The following is a 17,439-nucleotide window of genomic DNA, read 5'->3' as shown; positions in this document are numbered from 1 at the left end:
CATGCTTGTTAACAGCAAAAATGTTTTAAATAACTAAATAAATAATATATAGAGGTGAGAAATAACAGACCTCAACCCTATTGTCCCTCTGCTAATTTGTGTACACAGAGTCAATCCCTTACCTCTTTCTAAAAGTGCAAAGTTTCAAAAAGTTCAATGAATAGAAGATTGTTGGGGGCGGAATAGATCTGGTCAAGGAAAAGGAGTCTGGAGACAAATGTGAGAAGGGAGGGACAGGCAGTAGAAACAAAAGTGAAACTGTTCGAGCAGCATATTCCAGAAGTCTTGAGGTCTTTCTGAGTGTAGTCTTCACTGGTTTGAGATCTACCATACCATTCTCTCACTAGAAGGGAAAACCTCTAATGGCAGCAGGCCGTAAAAGAGACCCAGTTTGGGAATAAGAACCATTTAAGAAATATATGTTTGCTGATGATGTTTTAAAGAAAGTCACACCAGTGAATTGGTGGAAGTCACTTAAGCACTTGGATTTAGAGATTGTTGAAGTGATAATCTCACTTTTAACAGGAGTAGCTTCTTCCACCGGTGTAGAAAGAATATTTTCTTCCTTTGGACTAATTCATTCCAAATTGAGAAATCGTTTGGGACCTGAAAAAGCAGGAAAGCTTGTTTTTTCTTTTCCAGATTATAAACAAACAAGAAAATGAAGGTGAAGATGACTGAGTTAGCTGCAAAAGCCAATATTTTAAGTTTCTCAGGATGACCTGGCTGACATAGTCAATTTAATTTTTGGTTTTTTTTAAATATTTCATTTAACTATTTTAGTTAAAAACAATTTTAACAAAAACAAACCTGATTTTAAAAAACTTGAATGTTTAACTAAATTCAAAAATTTATATTCTTGTTTTGTTAAAATATTATATGTTTGCTGTTGAAGAAAAAACCAACAGAATATATAACGTTGTTGTTGTTTTAGTTAAATAAAATAATTTAAATGTCTGTCTGGTGATGTTCTCCTCCTAATACAGCATGGCAAGAAAATCTGCCAAATATTAATGATTAACCTGTTGAATTGGAGATAGTTCACCTCCCAGTGACTTCATAAATATCTGCTTCAGTTACCTTTGGTAAATGAAATAAGCAAACAATCAGTCCTTTCTGATATAGCTGTAAAACTAATCTGAAAAGTTTTCAAAATAAATCACTTTAAAAATGTATAGTGTGTACCTTTTAAAAATGAAACCTACATCTATTTCTGAGTTGTGAAGAATATGTATTTAGGTTATAACAATCAACAAGAATGTACTTTTATGTAGAAATCCATGATTAAATCAAGTCTTTCTGACTAGTGGTTTAAATCATGATTTAAATCAAATCTACCCTGATTAAGATTGGATGTTTTTCTGAAAGATCTGCTCTAGGAATTATTTTGGGGCAGCTCTCCGGCCTGTGTTATACTGTGCAGACTAGATGATCACAGTGGTCCTTTCTGGCCTTGGAATCTATGAGTCTATGAAAAAACACATTACCCATCTAAAGGTACATGGTGGGCATGTTTTCTTGCTTTAGTAAACCCTCCCAGACTTAAAATGTCTGTGCTGTTATAATTGGCCCATCGTGGAAATATTTTAGTGGCTTTGGTTTTTGGTAGACAGGTATTCTCAAAACCCCTATTATAACTGGTACCAGTTAGCCTCCTTATTCGTAAGGTGTGTCACGATAGCAACTGACTGAGGCAGCAAACAGTGGAAATATGCTGGAATTTACAAAACAAGTTGGTTTATACCTTTGCAACTCAACCAAACCCAAGTGCTTTGTTTGGTAAGGAGTTGGCTTTGCTTAAGGAGTTAAACCTTTGCTTGTTCCATCTGTGTAGTAAGTTTTGCTTGGGAGCTGACTCTGGTTTGGGAGAGTATGTGTGTGAGAGAGATTTGAAATGAGGTGAAATAGCTGAGCCACTTCTTACAGCCAGGTCCCAGGGAACATGGAGCCAGATTGTGAGATCCTCATGTTTAGTACCTATCTCCAGAAATAGTCTCACTGAATTCAGTGGGACCATTTGTAGAGAAACATGCTACTAATTATGGGTAAGGGTATCAGTGTACCCATAACAAATGGGAAGGCTGTCTGTGAGTGCTTAAACCCAGATAGGTTCTTGAAACTGAAGAGGTCATTACTAAAAGAAGCATCTCCTGGAATACTGTAGCTTGTCTGCTAGCTACTTTGGTTCCATTGGTAGCCATTTCAGTGCTGCTGTTTCTGCAGGAAGACAGAGCTGCAGATGCAAACAGTGCAACCTGTTTTCCATTTTGGAAGAGAATGTGGAGGAACTCAGACAACAGCTGATGTTGCTGAGAGAAATCACTTGCAGACCAACTGCATATAGAGTTTGAAGAGAGGCATGGTCAGGGGAGCTGTGGTAGGTTTAGACCACGTGGGATGGATATACAGGTGAATGGAACAATGTGGTAGCAAAGAAGAGAGGAGGAGCAACTTGTAGCTACAGAGCCATTTGGTTTTGACAACAGTGTTAGAATAAAAGAAAAGGAGGACTTGTGGCACCTTAGAGACTAACAAATTTATTTGAGCATGAGTTTTTGTGAGCTACAGCTCACTTCATCGAATGCATTCCTTTCGTGAGCTACAGCTCACTTCATCGGATGCTCATGAAAGCTTATGCTCAAATAAATTTGTTAGTCTCTAAGGTGCCACGAGTCCTCCTTTTCTTTTTGCGGATACAGACTAACACGGCTGCTACTCTGAAACCTGTCAGTGTTAGAATAGTCTATCCTAGATTCCTTGTGGGACAAAACTGAGGATAAACAATAGCCTGACAAACCAGAGAAAGGTGACCAGTGAAAAAAGTAAGAGTCAAACGTCCTTGATACCTCAAGTGTGGAATGTGCTCTAGGCCAAGTGTGACTGATAAATAGGGCAGGGCAGTATGTTCCCCCCAGTGCCATGAGAAGACAGGCCAAGCCAGCTGTGTATGAAAAAGGGTGCTGAATTTCTGCGTATTGTGATTTCCATTCCCATTGATTTCAGTAGGTATGAGGGTGCTCAGCACAACTGTAGGATCAGGCCCTTAAGGGAGCTTCCTGCTAGCTGGGATGGGGAGCTTCTTTTCCACTCCAAAACCTGACATGTCGCTCCAGTTTGAATAATACAAGTAACTATCAACAAAGAGCATTTACATGTCCCTATGGACAAAAGTATAGAACTTGGAATTGAGAAATAACCCAGTGGAAAGGGAAGGAGTGATCCTGTGTGACCTAATGGGCACTCGTGAAACATGGGTCAAGAGGGGCTCCCCCAAAGGGAATACTGGGCTCAATACAGTTGATATAGGAGGAAGATACAGAGGAAAATGTCAGTTTGTCAAATCAGCTAATTTAATAACAGAGAGTAATGGAGAAGTACTTTATCTTTCCACTTCTGCTGTCCTTAGCCAAAGGAGAAAGTTAAAAACTCCCAGAAAGAAAGAGGGTGAATGAGATTCCCGGCCCACCCACCAACGAGCTCAATCCCCAAGGTATAGACCCCCTGAGCAGAGCTGATGAAAAGCCAGGGATGCAGAATTCCTGTAGAAACTGCAGAAACAATCAATCTGTAGAAATCTGTGTTCTCACTAGGAATAGGCACATATCTGTGGGTGACCTAGTTCTGTTTTTTTGGGCTTACAGTACTGTAGCAGCCAGAGTGTCCATTGATGGCTATACTGGTGTACCCAGTCACTGGGGAGGGCAGGGCTGGGCTCAGCTTCCGAGTGTGTTGGTGGTGCAGCTAGTAGCTCAGGGAAAGCAGACATTACAACTAAATTACTTAGGCTAACTCCTACCTCTGATGCCATCTTTCTTAGAGCACCAAGTGAGGAGAACCCTGGCCAGAGGGCAAGCCAAATATGTCTAACTTGTTTGAGAACTGGAAACCCTTATGAAGGAATTCCTGCTCTCTGCATGACTCTCCTTTCGGAGGTGGTAGTTTGTATACCTGTTATTTCTGTATACGACTCACTGTTGCTTCCACCTGTAACTTTGCTGGTTAGCTGTAGTGAATAACACTGTGGTAGATTAAATTGTTCATGGAAGATTCTTTTAAAAGTTGGGTGAACGTTCAAAAGAAGAAAATATCAGGTACAGTTTGAGCTACAGAATGAACCAATCGGCACCTTGAAGGCACATGCAGATGTGGGTAACTTTTTCTCTTGCTACCATGGTATTTTTCCATGGCATAAATAGATAAATAGACATTAATCTCTCATCTTCTGTCAGCATGGATTTGTGCCAAGCTTTCAGTGATTAAACTCAGTTTCTATGACTGGCTGAAAGCTCATCTAAATTACTATTTGTCCTCATTATGAAATTAACCTTGGAGAGAAAACAGATACAGATCTCTGAGATGAAATTATTCTGGGCAGACAAGACAGCCACAAGTAAGATACTTACTAAGATAGGAATGGTGTATGTACCACTATAGTTACTGCAATGTAATCTACTTAAATACTTGCTAATGTCTTAGATATGCCTGCAAAATGAGCAGTGCATTTTAGTGCAATGGGTTTCTGTTGTGTATTGGAGGAAAAGAAAATATCTTCAGTAAATCCTCAGTGACACAGAGTAATGGCTACGTCAGGATTTTTTGCTTCGCTTCCCCTCAAATGCGTTCCTTCCTGTGTTTTGGATGTCTCGGTGGGAGAATTTGTAGTTGCTGGTGGCAGTTATGTCACTAGCACTTTCTTAGCACCAGCAGAATTAAAATAATTCCATATTATAATACACATCAGTTTCTTGCTGGTTCAGCCCAAAAGCCCAGTTATGCAAAATATAAAGCTGTTCTAACAACCCTCATCCTTTGCTGGACATGGACAAATGAAGCATGGGTGAGATGGACCTGGGGAAGTAGAGAGGTTAGTATGGGGAAGGGCTGGATCTTGGAAAGAGAGTGAAAATGTCCAACAAAAGAAGGCTTTCGGAAAATACATTAACATTTCAATCTTGTGCAAGTCATCTGTTTGTATACAAAGACTTTAATCCAGGAGCAGATAGTCAACACAGTCACTGATGGACAGGGCTTGAAAAATGCACATTACCCCCTCTCAGTCCTAGGAATAAGCTTGCTACTCTGGGCAAAAAATTGCTTGAGCCACCGTCTTCCTGACACGTAAACTGTTCTCGCTGCATCTGTGTGTAGTGTATTGTCAATTCTGTGTAGGGGATGGTTTCCTGACTATAGCTTACTACCAGGGCTGGTCAAAGATCAGAAAATAAAATTTCAGAGGCTAATTTCACCAGTATTAAGCTACTCTACTTACTGAATAGTATTTGAGTGATTATGGACCTGGTGAAATGCCACAAAATGTTAGTCAAATCCATCCAGTAGTATATCTGAATCCTGCTCCACTAATCTGCATTAGTGCATCCCTTGGAGTTGTCAGACCTTCTCTTCTCTTCTTTCCGCTCCCCAGGTTTTTGCCTTTCACAGAACATGATACATCTCTTCCTGAGTTATCTTCACCCTCTGCTTTTTTCCTTTCTCCTACCTTGTGTTGCATATTTTTCCCTTTGTTTTCCTCTAAATCTTTCTGACTACTTTTTTTCTGTTCTAACACCAGACCTTTCCAGCCTCCCCCATTCAGGTACCCCACAGATCTTGGAAACTTTACCAGACATGCAGTAGCCAGAGGGCTCAATCTATTAGCCACAGAGGTATGGTCACTTCACCATTCGGGGACAGTGCATCGGTGAGATGGCATCTCCTGACCTCTCTGCCTGTTGAGAAAGGGGAGCGTGCTGGGATTCCTCTGAGGGAGGACTGCTGTGAGGACTCCTTCTCTTATGTTATTTTGTCAGTGTTTGATAAACATCAAGTTCTCTTCCTCTGTCCTTCCCAACACCCTGCCCCTCTTCTTTCCTCCAACCTCCAGGTTTCTGTGTGGGTGCTAAATCTTTGCTACCTCACACCTCCCCCAGCCTCCTGATGGCTGCAAGGAGGGAGGAAGGGGACTCTTCCCCCCTCACATTTTGGGCTTCACTTCTGAGTTCCCTTCCCCTGAGAAGAGTTCCCACACCTGCCTCTGCAATTAAGAATGTTTGTAGGCTGCTGAAGAATGAAACTGACCTGTTGCATGTCAACTTCAGGGCTGTCCACCTGGATCTGAAAAGCAGCATTGTTAAATTAACAAAACTGGCTAGTTTTTGCTCCTGCAGCTTGGGAAGCTCTGGGCAGCAGCAGCAGCACTGGAGCAGTCTGTCTGCAGACTGAGCATTGCATTGGTTTAACCTTGGTTCATGTTTGAAGGGTTATCTTTGTAACCAAAAAGGCCAGAAACTTTTGTACAGAATCTAAGCTTTTATTTTAAAGGGTTGGTACTTGCCTGGGGAAGCTTCCTACATGTTCTGGGCAAGAGGTTTTTAAATCCTGCAGGTAAATGGCTCCAAAGCATGAAGAGGACAGAAATAAAATCCTCTTTAGGAGATTCTCAACACTTGTCATTTGTTTATATAATAGACCTTGAAGTCTTGATTAACTTCTAACAGGATGTACCCGCTCTTTGAAGCCATTGAAATGGGCCACCATATAGAAAAAGTAACACAAACACCAGAGAAACCATCATTCGTGTAGTATGCAGTACTAAAGAGGTAGCCTTGAGTTACACAATCTTCTGGAACATGTGCTAAACTGCACCTGGTACTTATCGCATAGGTTCCCAGGATTTGAGGAAAAATTAGATACTCTGGTAAATCAATCCTTTTAATTTCACTCCCATATAGAAAAACTGCCTTTTCTGTGCAATATTTGTTCCAACCAGTGCTGATCTGGGACAATCATGTACTCAAACTCAGTTAAAATGTCTCACACAGATAACTAGCTCAAGAATTTCTTCCTGGTTTTTTTTCCTTTTGGTGTATCTTCTGTCCATTGGACTCTCTGTGATACACATCCCTTTTTCCTTTTCCAAGGAATGTGTCACTTGTCCAGTAGTGCTTTGTGTGAGCTGGAAAAAACAAACAAACCTTAAAGCACAGTTTTATAACTGTCTAGCTTTGCTGCAGCAACTTTTTCAGGTTCACTGACCTCTATTCTAATGGGATTGCTAATCTGTCAGCCTTCCGGAGAGCCACTGTCTACCCCTACCTGCTGCAAGGCAAGGAAAGCGCATGGATGATGCACAGATCAGTTGATATTCAAGGTTTAATGTGAGGCTCATGCCTAGTTAAGGACACTCTTGCAGATACATTCCCTGCTCTTTAGCTCTTTGGGGGCACAGCTGGTAAATTAGTTTGTCACCTGCTGAATCTAACAAGATAATATGGATAAGAAGTTAAAACTGTTATTGCTAACAAATATTGGCAGAGATATTAAACCTCAGGAAGCCACTCTCAGAGATCCGTGTCAGACTTATTTGGGGGGCAGATTATCCCACATCTGCTATGGCAGGGTATTTACACCTTCCTCTAAAGCAGTCATATCAGACCTCAATAGTTCAGGAGCCAAATTAGCCATTAACATTACCCAAAAGGGACATAGCAGTGTAAATTCATTGCTTCATTTACTGTCATGCTCTGTGTTCAGTCACAGTGTGTTTTAATATCCTGTGCTACCAAGAGCCACATTAAAAGAGCCACTGACAACTCAAGAGCCTGAGACTGAGTATCACTGTTATAAAGCGTCTCGTACTGGCCACTGTCAAAAACAGGGCACTGAGCTGTAGGCCTCGGGTCTGATCCAGTCTGTCTGTTCCCATGTTTCTGTGTCACTAATTTAGAATAAACTCTGTGGGTTAGAACTTGACCCCCAGGCTTCCAGATGGAGAAAAGTACTCTCAGGGTTCCCTCCCCACTCTGAACTCTGGGGTACAGATGTGGGGACTCACATGAAAGACCCCCTAAGCTTATTTCTACCTGCTTAGGTTAAAAACTTTCCCAAGGCACAAATCCTTCCTTGTCCTTGGATGAGTACTGCAGCCACCACCAAGTGAGTTAGACAAAGATTCAGGAAAAGGACCATTTGGAGTTCCTGTTTCTCCAAAATATTCCCCCAAGCCCCTTCACCCCCTTTCCTTGGGAGGCTTGAGAATAATCTACCAACCAGATAGGTAAACAAGGTGAGCACAGACCAGACCCGTGGGTCTTTCGGACACTAAAAACCAGTCAGATTCTTAAAAAAAAAAAAAAAAAAAGAGAGAACTTTATTATAAAGAAAAAAGCACCTCTGTAAAATCAGGATGGAAGGTAATTTTACAGGGTAATAAGATTTAGAACATAGAGGATTCCCTTCTAGGCAAAACTTCAAAGTTACAAAAAACAGGGCTAAATCTCCCTCTTAATACAGGGAAAGTTCACAAGCTAAAACTAAAGATAAACTAACGCATTCTCTTGCTATACTTACAATTTGTAATCTTAGAGGCTTATTTCAGGTTTGGTTTTAGGAGAGGTGTTCTTTTCCTGCCTGGTCCCTCTCTTTGTCCCAAGAGAACAACAATGAAGCACACAACAAAAAACCTCCCACCACAGATTTGAAAGGATCTTCTCTTATTGGTCATTTTGGTCAGGTGCCAACCAGGTTATTTGAGCTTCTTAACCCCTAACAGGTAAAGGGGGGATTTTATGCTACCCTTTAGCTGTATGGTTATGTGCAAGATTTGGACCTACAGATCATGTTGGAGAATGTCAGGATCTGTGATCTCAAACCAACAAGAGAGCCACTGGGGTTAAAGTCATGTACAATAGGAACACTGTACGACTGCTATCTATAACCACACTTACATGTAGGCTTGGCAGAATGTGACTTTCAGGTTTTATAATTGTGCTGGATAATATCCAATATAAAATATTTATTTTTCCTTGTTCTTCTCCTTGTTTCTGTGCATCCACTGGAGTGGGGCGTGACCTGTCATGAGGGTAAACCACCACTCCAGTAGGTAGTAGCAGAGAGTCTCCATAGCCCATTTTACCATTAGACATTCCTTTTCAACGACGGCATACTTTTGTTCTCTGGGGAGGAGTTTCCGGCTGAGGTACAAGATCAGGTGTTCCTCCTCCCCTACCATCAGTGAAAGGACGGGTCCTAACCCTACCTCCGAGGCATCTGTTTGTAGGATGAATTCCTTCTCGAAGTCTGGGGCTATGAGTATTGGATGGCAGCAAAGGGCTGTCCTTAAATCTGCAAATGCTCCTTCTGCTGCATCAGTCCACTTTACTGTCTCAGGGCCCCAAACCTTTATCAAATCCGTCAATGGCCCTGCTTGTGGCAAAATGAGGGATGAATCTCCAATAGTATCCTACTATCCCTAGAAATGATCTGACCTGCTTTTTGCGGACTGGTTGAGGCCAACCTTGTATTGCCTCCACTTTATTCTGTTGGGGTTTCACCAAACCTCTCCCTACTACATACCCGAGGTATCTGGCCTCAGCTAGTCCTATCACGCACTTGAGAGGGTTGGCAGTGAGGCCAGCCTTCCGCAGGGCTTCTAGCACCACTTCTACTTTTCCTAGGTGCATTTCCCAGTCAGGACTATGGATGACTATGTTGTTTAGATAGGCGGCGGCATATTTAGCATGGGGTCACAGCAATTTGTCCATAAGTCGTTGGAATGTTGCAGGGGCCCCATGGAGTCCGAAAGGGAGGACAGTGTATTGGAACAGGCCATCAGGTGTAGAGAAGGCAGTATTTTCCTTGGCATTCTTGGCCAGGGGAATTTGCCAATATCTTTTGGTCAGGTATCGGGCCTTGCCTAACTGATCAACTAGCTCATCAATGCATGGTATCGGATAGGCATCGAATTGGGATACTTCATTCAACTTCTGGAAGTCGTTGCAAAACCTCAGGGTGCTGTCAGACATGGGGACTAGGACGATAGGGCTGGACCCCGAGTTCCAGCATCTTCACTTCTGTCCTAATTTCTTCCCTTTCGGCTTCCGGTACGGTCTTATTGTCACCCTTACTCCGGGCCTGGTGACAATATGATGTTGGACCAGTGTCAGATGGCCCAGCAGTGTACAGAACATGTCCTGGTTCCGTTGGATCATATCAATGACCTCTGTTCATTGTTCTGGAGTTAACTCAGGAGATATCTTCACCTGCCCCTGTGGGTTGTCTGTCTGGAGTGGAGCTCCCCAAATGACCAGGTACATCTCTCGGTCACGCCAGGGCTTCAGTAAGTTGATGTGGTAGATTTGCTCTGGCCTTCGGCGGTCTGGTTGTCTGACCTTATAGTCCACCTCCCCAATGGCTTCCACTATCTCATATGGTCCATGCCAGCTGGCTAGGAGTTTGCTTTCTGCTGTCGGCACTAGCACCATCGCCCGTTTCCCTGGCTGAAATCTCTGTACTTTCGCCTGATGGTTGTAATATGTCTGCTGGGCCTCTTGTGCTTTTTCCAAATGTTCTCGTACTATAGGGGTTACTAGAGTTATTTGCTCTCTCATCTGTGTCACGTGCTCAATGACATTCTTTCCTGGGTTGGGTTGTTCTTCCCAATCTTCCTTGGCAATATCTAATATTCCACGTAGGTGGCGTCTGTATAGTAGTTCAAAGAGAGAAACCAGTGGACGCCTGGGGGACTTCCTGTATAGCAAACATTAGATACAGTAGAAGGGTATCCCAGTCTTTTCCGTCCTGAGCTTCCACCTTCTGGATCATACTTTTAAGGGTATGGTTAAACCACTCAACCAGTCCATCTGTTTGTGGATGTAGACTGAGTTCCATATGGCCTGGATGCGGAGTAGGGTACATAAGTCTTTCATTAATTTTGACATGAAAGGGGTCCCTTGGTCTGTCAAGATCTCCTTAGGGATGCCCACTCTGGCAAAAACCTGGAGTAGTTCTTTTGCTATTGCCTTGGATGTGGGGTTTCTTAAAGGAATGGCTTCTGGATACCGCGTGGCATAGTCAAGGATGACTAGTACGTTTTGGTGGCCCCGTGCCGATCTTTCCAGTGGGCCCACTATGTCCATGGCTCTTGCATCCTCTCGAAAGGGACTTTAATAATAGGCAAAGGTACTAATGGGGCCTGCTAGTGAGGTCGGGGCGATGCAACTGGCATTCAGGGCAGGAGGCACAATAGCTCTGGACCTCTGTATGTATTCCTGGCCAATAAAACCTTCTTAGGACTCTATCCAGTGTCTTGTCTACTCCTAGATGTCCCCCAAATAGATGACTGTGAGTTAACTCAAGTACTGCCCTTGTGTGTTTCCATGGGACTAAGAGTTGCTCTACTTCTTCCCCTCGTATTTGGGCTGTCCTGTACAACAGATCAGGTTTGAGCACATAATATGGCTTTGGGTCTTTCCTTCCACAGGTACGCCATTTACTTCCACTACCTCCTCCCTTACATTTGCATATAGCGGGTCATTGGATTGGTCCTGCCCAAAATTCTCACATGCGGTACCAATCTGACCTAATTCCAGGGGGCCTGTTTCTACTCCGCCCCCTGGGTTGCCCCTACTTGGGCTAGGAACTACCCCCGAGTCCTCACTGGCCTGAATTATCTCCTGGCCTGCTGAACGTGTTCACCTCCGAGTCCTCACTGGCCTGAATTATCTCCTGGCCTGCTGAACAGGTTCACCTACCAACAAGGGAGGTTTTCTGGTTTTCTGCTAGAATTCTGGTCCCCAATCTTTTATCTGCCCTCCTTTCCTGCCTAGATTTTTGGGGTTTTCCGGGTGATGAGAATAACTCTGGGGCAGATTTGGCAAACATTGGGGTGAGGCTATCTGTAGGTGCCTCCGTCTCAACCCTGGGGTTGCTACCCTCCCCTGGCTCTATTGGGGGGAGTAAGCTCTCAAACCTGGGGAAGTCCCTACCAATGAAGACAGGGTAGGGGAGCCTGGGAACCACCCCTGCAGTCAACCTGGTTCTCAATCCATACCGGGATTGTGGGGTAGAAATTTACGGTGCCATGAATGCACGTTACCCCAGGCTAGTTGGTCTTGCCCCACCAACTTCCGAGACCAGAGTGACAGCACTCCTGGAATCTATTTATGCTATGGTCTCAATACCACTCATTTTTACTGATCTTGTATACCCATGCAAGGTCATTGCGATCCCTACCAGGCTGATTAGGCCACATTGCTCTCCATGTTCCCCAGATTATATTGCATAGGCTCTTCCTTGTTGGGGCATTGGGCTGCTATAGGTCCCAATTCCCCACACTCTTAACACCGCCCCCTTATTCCAGTTGCCGCCCTCTGCCTGGGGCTATTTGGCCAGCTCCCCCAGTCCTCTCTTCCCAAACCCCAGGTCCCTTCTTGGCCTCAGGCCATTCCTTGGTGTCTTTCCTCCCAGTTATGATTCTCCTGGAGTTCTCAACAGTCCGGAGCCTTGGGTTTGGGACTGGCTTCCTGATTTGCCGTGTCTCACCCCCTGGGGTCTGGAACAGTTCGTGGACTGCCAGCTGTCTTTCCACGAGGGAGACCAACTCATCATAGGTGGAGGGGTCATTCTGGCCAACCCAAGCCTGGAGGCCCGGTGGTAGCCCCCTCAAATACCAGTCCAGTACCAGGAGCTCCATCATCTTCTCAGAGCTGAGGGCCTCAGGGCACAGCCATTTCCAGGTCAGGTGGATCAGGTCAAACAATTGTGATCAGGGTATCTTGTCCTCTGTATACTGCCACTCATGGAACCTCTGGGCTCACAACATCGTTGTTACTCCAGATCTGGCCAGGATCTCTGCCTTCAGCTGGGGGTAATCTGCTGCAGTCTCAGCGGCCATATTGTAGTAGACCTTCTGGGCCTCCCCACACAGGAACGGGGCGAGGATACCAGACCACTGATCTTGGGACCAGGCCTCCTGCAGGGCTGCTCTTTCAAAAGCCAGGAGGTATGCCTCCACATCATCCTCCCGTGTCATTTCTGTAGGCAGTGGCTGGCCTGTCCTGTCGCAGTTACAGTTCAGCTCCATAAGGGCCTTCATCTGGTTCACCAGCTCTTGCAGTAGGGCTCAGTCCTGGGCAGCCTGACTCATCAACAGACGATTAGTTTCCTGCTGCATCCGAGTTGCCTCCTGTTGGATGGTTGCTTGGACCCGGGTAGCCTCCTGCTGGGCTGCGGTGGCTTGTATTAGGGCCTTGACCACATCATCCATTTTAGGGACGGGAGGGTTTTGGCTAACCCTGGTTTAAGTCCCCAGCACGTAAATCCCGCTGCTGACACCACGTGTGGCAAATTGCCGGCACTACTATGACAGGTCTCACGCTTTCTCTTCTTGGGTGGGAGTTCAGGGCACCGTTTCTCGCCCCTGAACTGGGGTATTAACTGCCCCACTAGTGTCCTAGAGGAGGGGAGTGGAGTGGGAGGGACCTGGGCCTGCCCTCTACTCTGGGTCCCAACCCAGGGGCCCTAGGGATAGCAGTAAACCACTAAAACTAGCAGTTCCTTCCCCTGGTCTGCTTCCCTCTCCTGGTCTTCAGCTTGTGGGGCTTCCTGCCCTCCCTCTTCACAAACCCGGTGTCCCTTTACCTAGGGTCTTGGTCTTCTTAGCCCACCGCAGCACTTCTCCAAACTCTCCTCTGCTTCCCTCCAAACTGCTCTCTGCTCCAACACCAATCCACTCTGCTTCAACTCCTCCTCTTATCTGATTGAAGCAGGGGGGTTTTATCATGTGACTGGCTTCAGGTGCTTTAATTAATTTATAGCAAAGTTTCTTCCCTCTACAGGGAATAAGGCTCCCTTCTAACACTCTCCTGCTGTTCTCTGGCCATGCTGTATCACAAAAGTAAATATCCTTAAATCAATTAAACATACTGTTACTATTCCTTTGCTTGTACATTCGTAACAAGCCTAATTCAAAAGTCATAATCACTGGATTTTGACTAATCCAAGGAGCATTTTTCTTATATTACAAGTGTCTTGTAAGGTATCAAATGAAAGCTGGTAATACACTAGTAATTAATATCATTGTGAAAGCATGTATATTAATGCTATATGAAGAATTATGAATACTTACTGATAAGCTTTAAAATCCGTAACCAAACAGAGGGAGAAACAGGTTTTCTTCCAGATAGGAGGGAAGGTAGTTATCTCCCCACCTTTAATGTAAATTAAGCATTGTGAAATCAACACATGGGAGACAGCGGAGCTGGTAATGGCTTTGAGTGTCCAGTGATGAGCTGCACAATGCAGAGAAGCACTCTTCCAAAGGGTTTGGGGACTAGGTTGTATCCAGAGTAGCAGCCGTGTTAGTCTGTATCCGCAAAAAGAAAAGGAGTACTTGTGGCACCTTAAAGACTAACAAATTTATTTTTAGGGTGTATCCAGTGTCTCCTGCGAGGCTAGGAGAGCTGGCAGAATCCTAAGGCATTTGGCTGGCTGGCTGACAAACTGGGGTTACAGGTAGAGCACTGCAAATCTGCGTATATCCCCGGACCATGTTTGTGAATCGGATGCAGGTACAAATTTTGTATCCATGCAGGGCTCTAGTTAGAGGGTGCTTTCATCAGATTAACACTAACAAATCTGTTTTGCTAAGGCAGAGAGGTAACAAGGTCACCTATAGTTCTGGACAGCCCTGAGAAAGCGTCACAATTATAGACCTGCCCTGAAAACAAGCTTTTGGGAATGAAATACATTGTTTAAAAAAGGCTAAGCATTAAGGTGTTTTCTCTAAACAGCGCTTACTGGGTATCAATCAATAGGCACAACATACGTTCTCTGGGCTGGGTGTAGTTACTAGTTAGACTAGCAGCGTTGTGTAACCCAAAGTTATGGATGGGGGAGACAGAAATTTCCCCTGACCTATATTTATATAGCAGTCAATGATGAATAACTGTTTATATGACTACCCAACAGTTTTCAGAGTAGCAGCCGTGTTAGTTTGTATTCGCAAAAAGAAAAGGAGTCCTTGTGGAACCTTAGAGACTAACAAATTTATTTGAACATAAGCTTTCGTGAGCTACAGCTCACTTCATCGGATGCATTCAGTGAAAAATACAGTGGGGAGATTTATATACACACACAGAGAACATGAAACAATGGGTATTACCATACACACTGTAAGGGGATCACTTAAGATGAGCTATTACTAGCAGGTAGGGAGGGTGGGGGGAAGGAAGAAAACCTTTTGTGGTGATAATCAAGGTGGGCCATTTCCAGCAGTTGACAAGAAGGTCTGAGGAACAGTGCGGGGGGGGGGGGAGGGAATAACATGGGGAAATAGTTTTACTTTGTGTAATGACCCATTCACTCCCAATCTCTATTCAAGCCTAAATTAATTGTATCCAGTTTGCAAATTAATTCCAATTCAGTAGTCTCTCGTTGGAGTCTGTTTTTGAAGTTTTTTTGTTGAAGAATAGCCACTCTCAGGTCTGTAATCGAGTGACCAGAGAGATTGAAGTGTTCTCCGACTGGTTTTTGAATGTTTGTATTTGATGTAAATGTTCTTCATCTGAAACTCTGTTTTTTGCTTGGTGAAATACAAAGGTGTAACTGGAAGCATTTCTGTAAACGGCGTTAATGGGGCTTCAGAGAAGGTAGGATTAACTGAGCCTCCCTACTGTCCAGTGTGAAACTAAGGCCATGCAAAACACTTGTCTGTTCTGCTTCACTAATGTGCATTTGCTGGCTGCTAGCCACAGAGGTGTGTGTTGAGTGAATGTGTAGTTAGTTATTGAGCCACATCCACTGGGGAAAGAATTTCTGTGGCGACTTCATCAGTGGTGTCCAGGCAGAGTCTACAGTCCAGTGAAATCTGGTACTTGTGGAGAATTTTATTGCATAACTCCCCAAACAAGATGAAATAATTCTGCCAATCTAGATATTCACTAGACAAATCTATGCATTCTGGAGCAGCGTCCATCTCCAGCTGGGTGAATTCTGGGCTGTAGGAGCAGCACGGAGTGCAGAGCATTGAGCAGTGTTTGGACTGGAAAGAACAAGTGTGATTTGCTTAAAAGCTCCTGGCAGTTTCTCAATTTCTGAAAGGCTGTAAAGGCTCAGAATTTCCTGCCTTTCTTTAATTAGACTGAATGGCCAAAAGGCATCATATTAATGCAAAGCTGAATCTGATACAGGAGGGTGAGAGTTGCCCGCTTGGTTTTTCTGTGCATGGACAGGTTCTGTTTGCTGCTTATGACTGTAGGTTGCAGTTTAACATTAGTAAAGTGTTACTCGCAAAGGAAGTGCCACGGATCTTTGCAGGTAATAAAAATCCTTTTAAGCTTAAAGGTATGTGACCAAGACATTTAAAAAAAAAATCCTTTCCTAGGTTAATCCCGTGGGGTTCTGCATGGGTTTGGGCATGAATCTGTGCAGATCCGATTGCAGAGTTGGGGCTGAAATTTTAAAAATCAAATGTTCATTTTCATTTAATAATATCCACAGATAACTCATCCAGCAAGGTGGTTGCAGCTAACAGCAGGGACACCAGAAGTCCAGTTAGAATTACACTTAGGTTTTAGATGCATTGTGAGGTTTGTGTTGTGAAGCTCTGTTCTTCTCCTTCAGACATTTAGCTTGCTTGGCAGAATGGAATGGGCACTGGGAGTTGGAGGCAGTGGGAGCCTAGTGGATAACCCACTGGACTCAGATTCTGGAGATCCAGATCCAGTCTCAGCTCTGCTACTGTCCTTCTGGGCAAATCACTTCACCTCTGCCTCAGTTTCCCCATCGTTAAACTGGGCCTAATGATATGGACCTCCTTTGTAAAGTACTTTGAGATCTACTGATGAAATGCACTATGTAAGAGTAGTGTGTTCATTTTGGTGTCCCTTATCCTCTGTTTGTACTAACTTCATATAAACTTAGAAATACCATTTTCCTGCCCTGTGTTGGGTAACTCTGGATTCTTGCCACCAGGACCATTAGAAACAGGGAGTGAAACAACACCAACTGGTTTGGTTCACAATTCGTTGGTGCACAGCATCAACAGTGGCAGCAGTGCCCGGGCAGAGCAATGTCTGCTGAGTCAGTTTGTGCTTCCTCTGTAACAGCAGGTGCACAGAAGCTGCAATGCTGTGTGAGGGTCTGAACTTGTTACAATTCAGGGTAGCTGGACCTTTGCCCTTTCTGTCTCTGCAGGCACTTTTCCTTTCCTTCTGTGAGTGCAGTCCTGTGCTTCACCCCACTTCTGGACTGGATTGACCAGGCGACAGCCCCCCCCGGTTACCAGCTGTATCACCACAGGGGCTAATAGGCGATTCTTTGGGAGCTTGTGACGGGTCTGAAATTTCAGTGACTAGGGACAGCTTCAGACATGTGTGAGCTAAACGTAGCCTTTCATTGCCAAGGGAAGTAGGCCCCACTTGACCCAGGCCTTCCACAACGTTGGGGCTGGGCAAGATGATCTAACTGTACAGCTTCAGCCTGGCCCCTGGTCTGTGTGTCTCTCATTATACAGGCAGTCTTCTGTCCTATTCAAAGTCTTCCCTGCAATGCTTGGACCTGGTCAACCTGCAGCTCACAGGTGGGGCCAGCCAGAGCCTTGGTCAGGAGTGTGGTGGGGCTACTGTTAAAGGAGCTGACACCTATATTGTGGTTAACTGTCTG

The 17,439-nt window shown here is 44.4% G+C and overlaps 1 protein-coding gene across 3 annotated transcripts in view; it reads left to right on the top strand.

Moving 5' to 3' along the window:
• ACSS2 (acyl-CoA synthetase short chain family member 2) overlaps window positions 1–17,439 on the top strand; it is a 79,592-nt gene that overhangs the window by 18,988 nt on the left and 43,165 nt on the right. The window lies entirely within an intron of this gene.

This window comes from Dermochelys coriacea, chromosome 13, assembly GCF_009764565.3.
Source record: "Dermochelys coriacea isolate rDerCor1 chromosome 13, rDerCor1.pri.v4, whole genome shotgun sequence".
In the NCBI taxonomy this organism is placed as follows: Eukaryota; Metazoa; Chordata; order Testudines; family Dermochelyidae; genus Dermochelys; species Dermochelys coriacea.
This window is presented reverse-complemented; position numbering and strand designations above follow the sequence as displayed.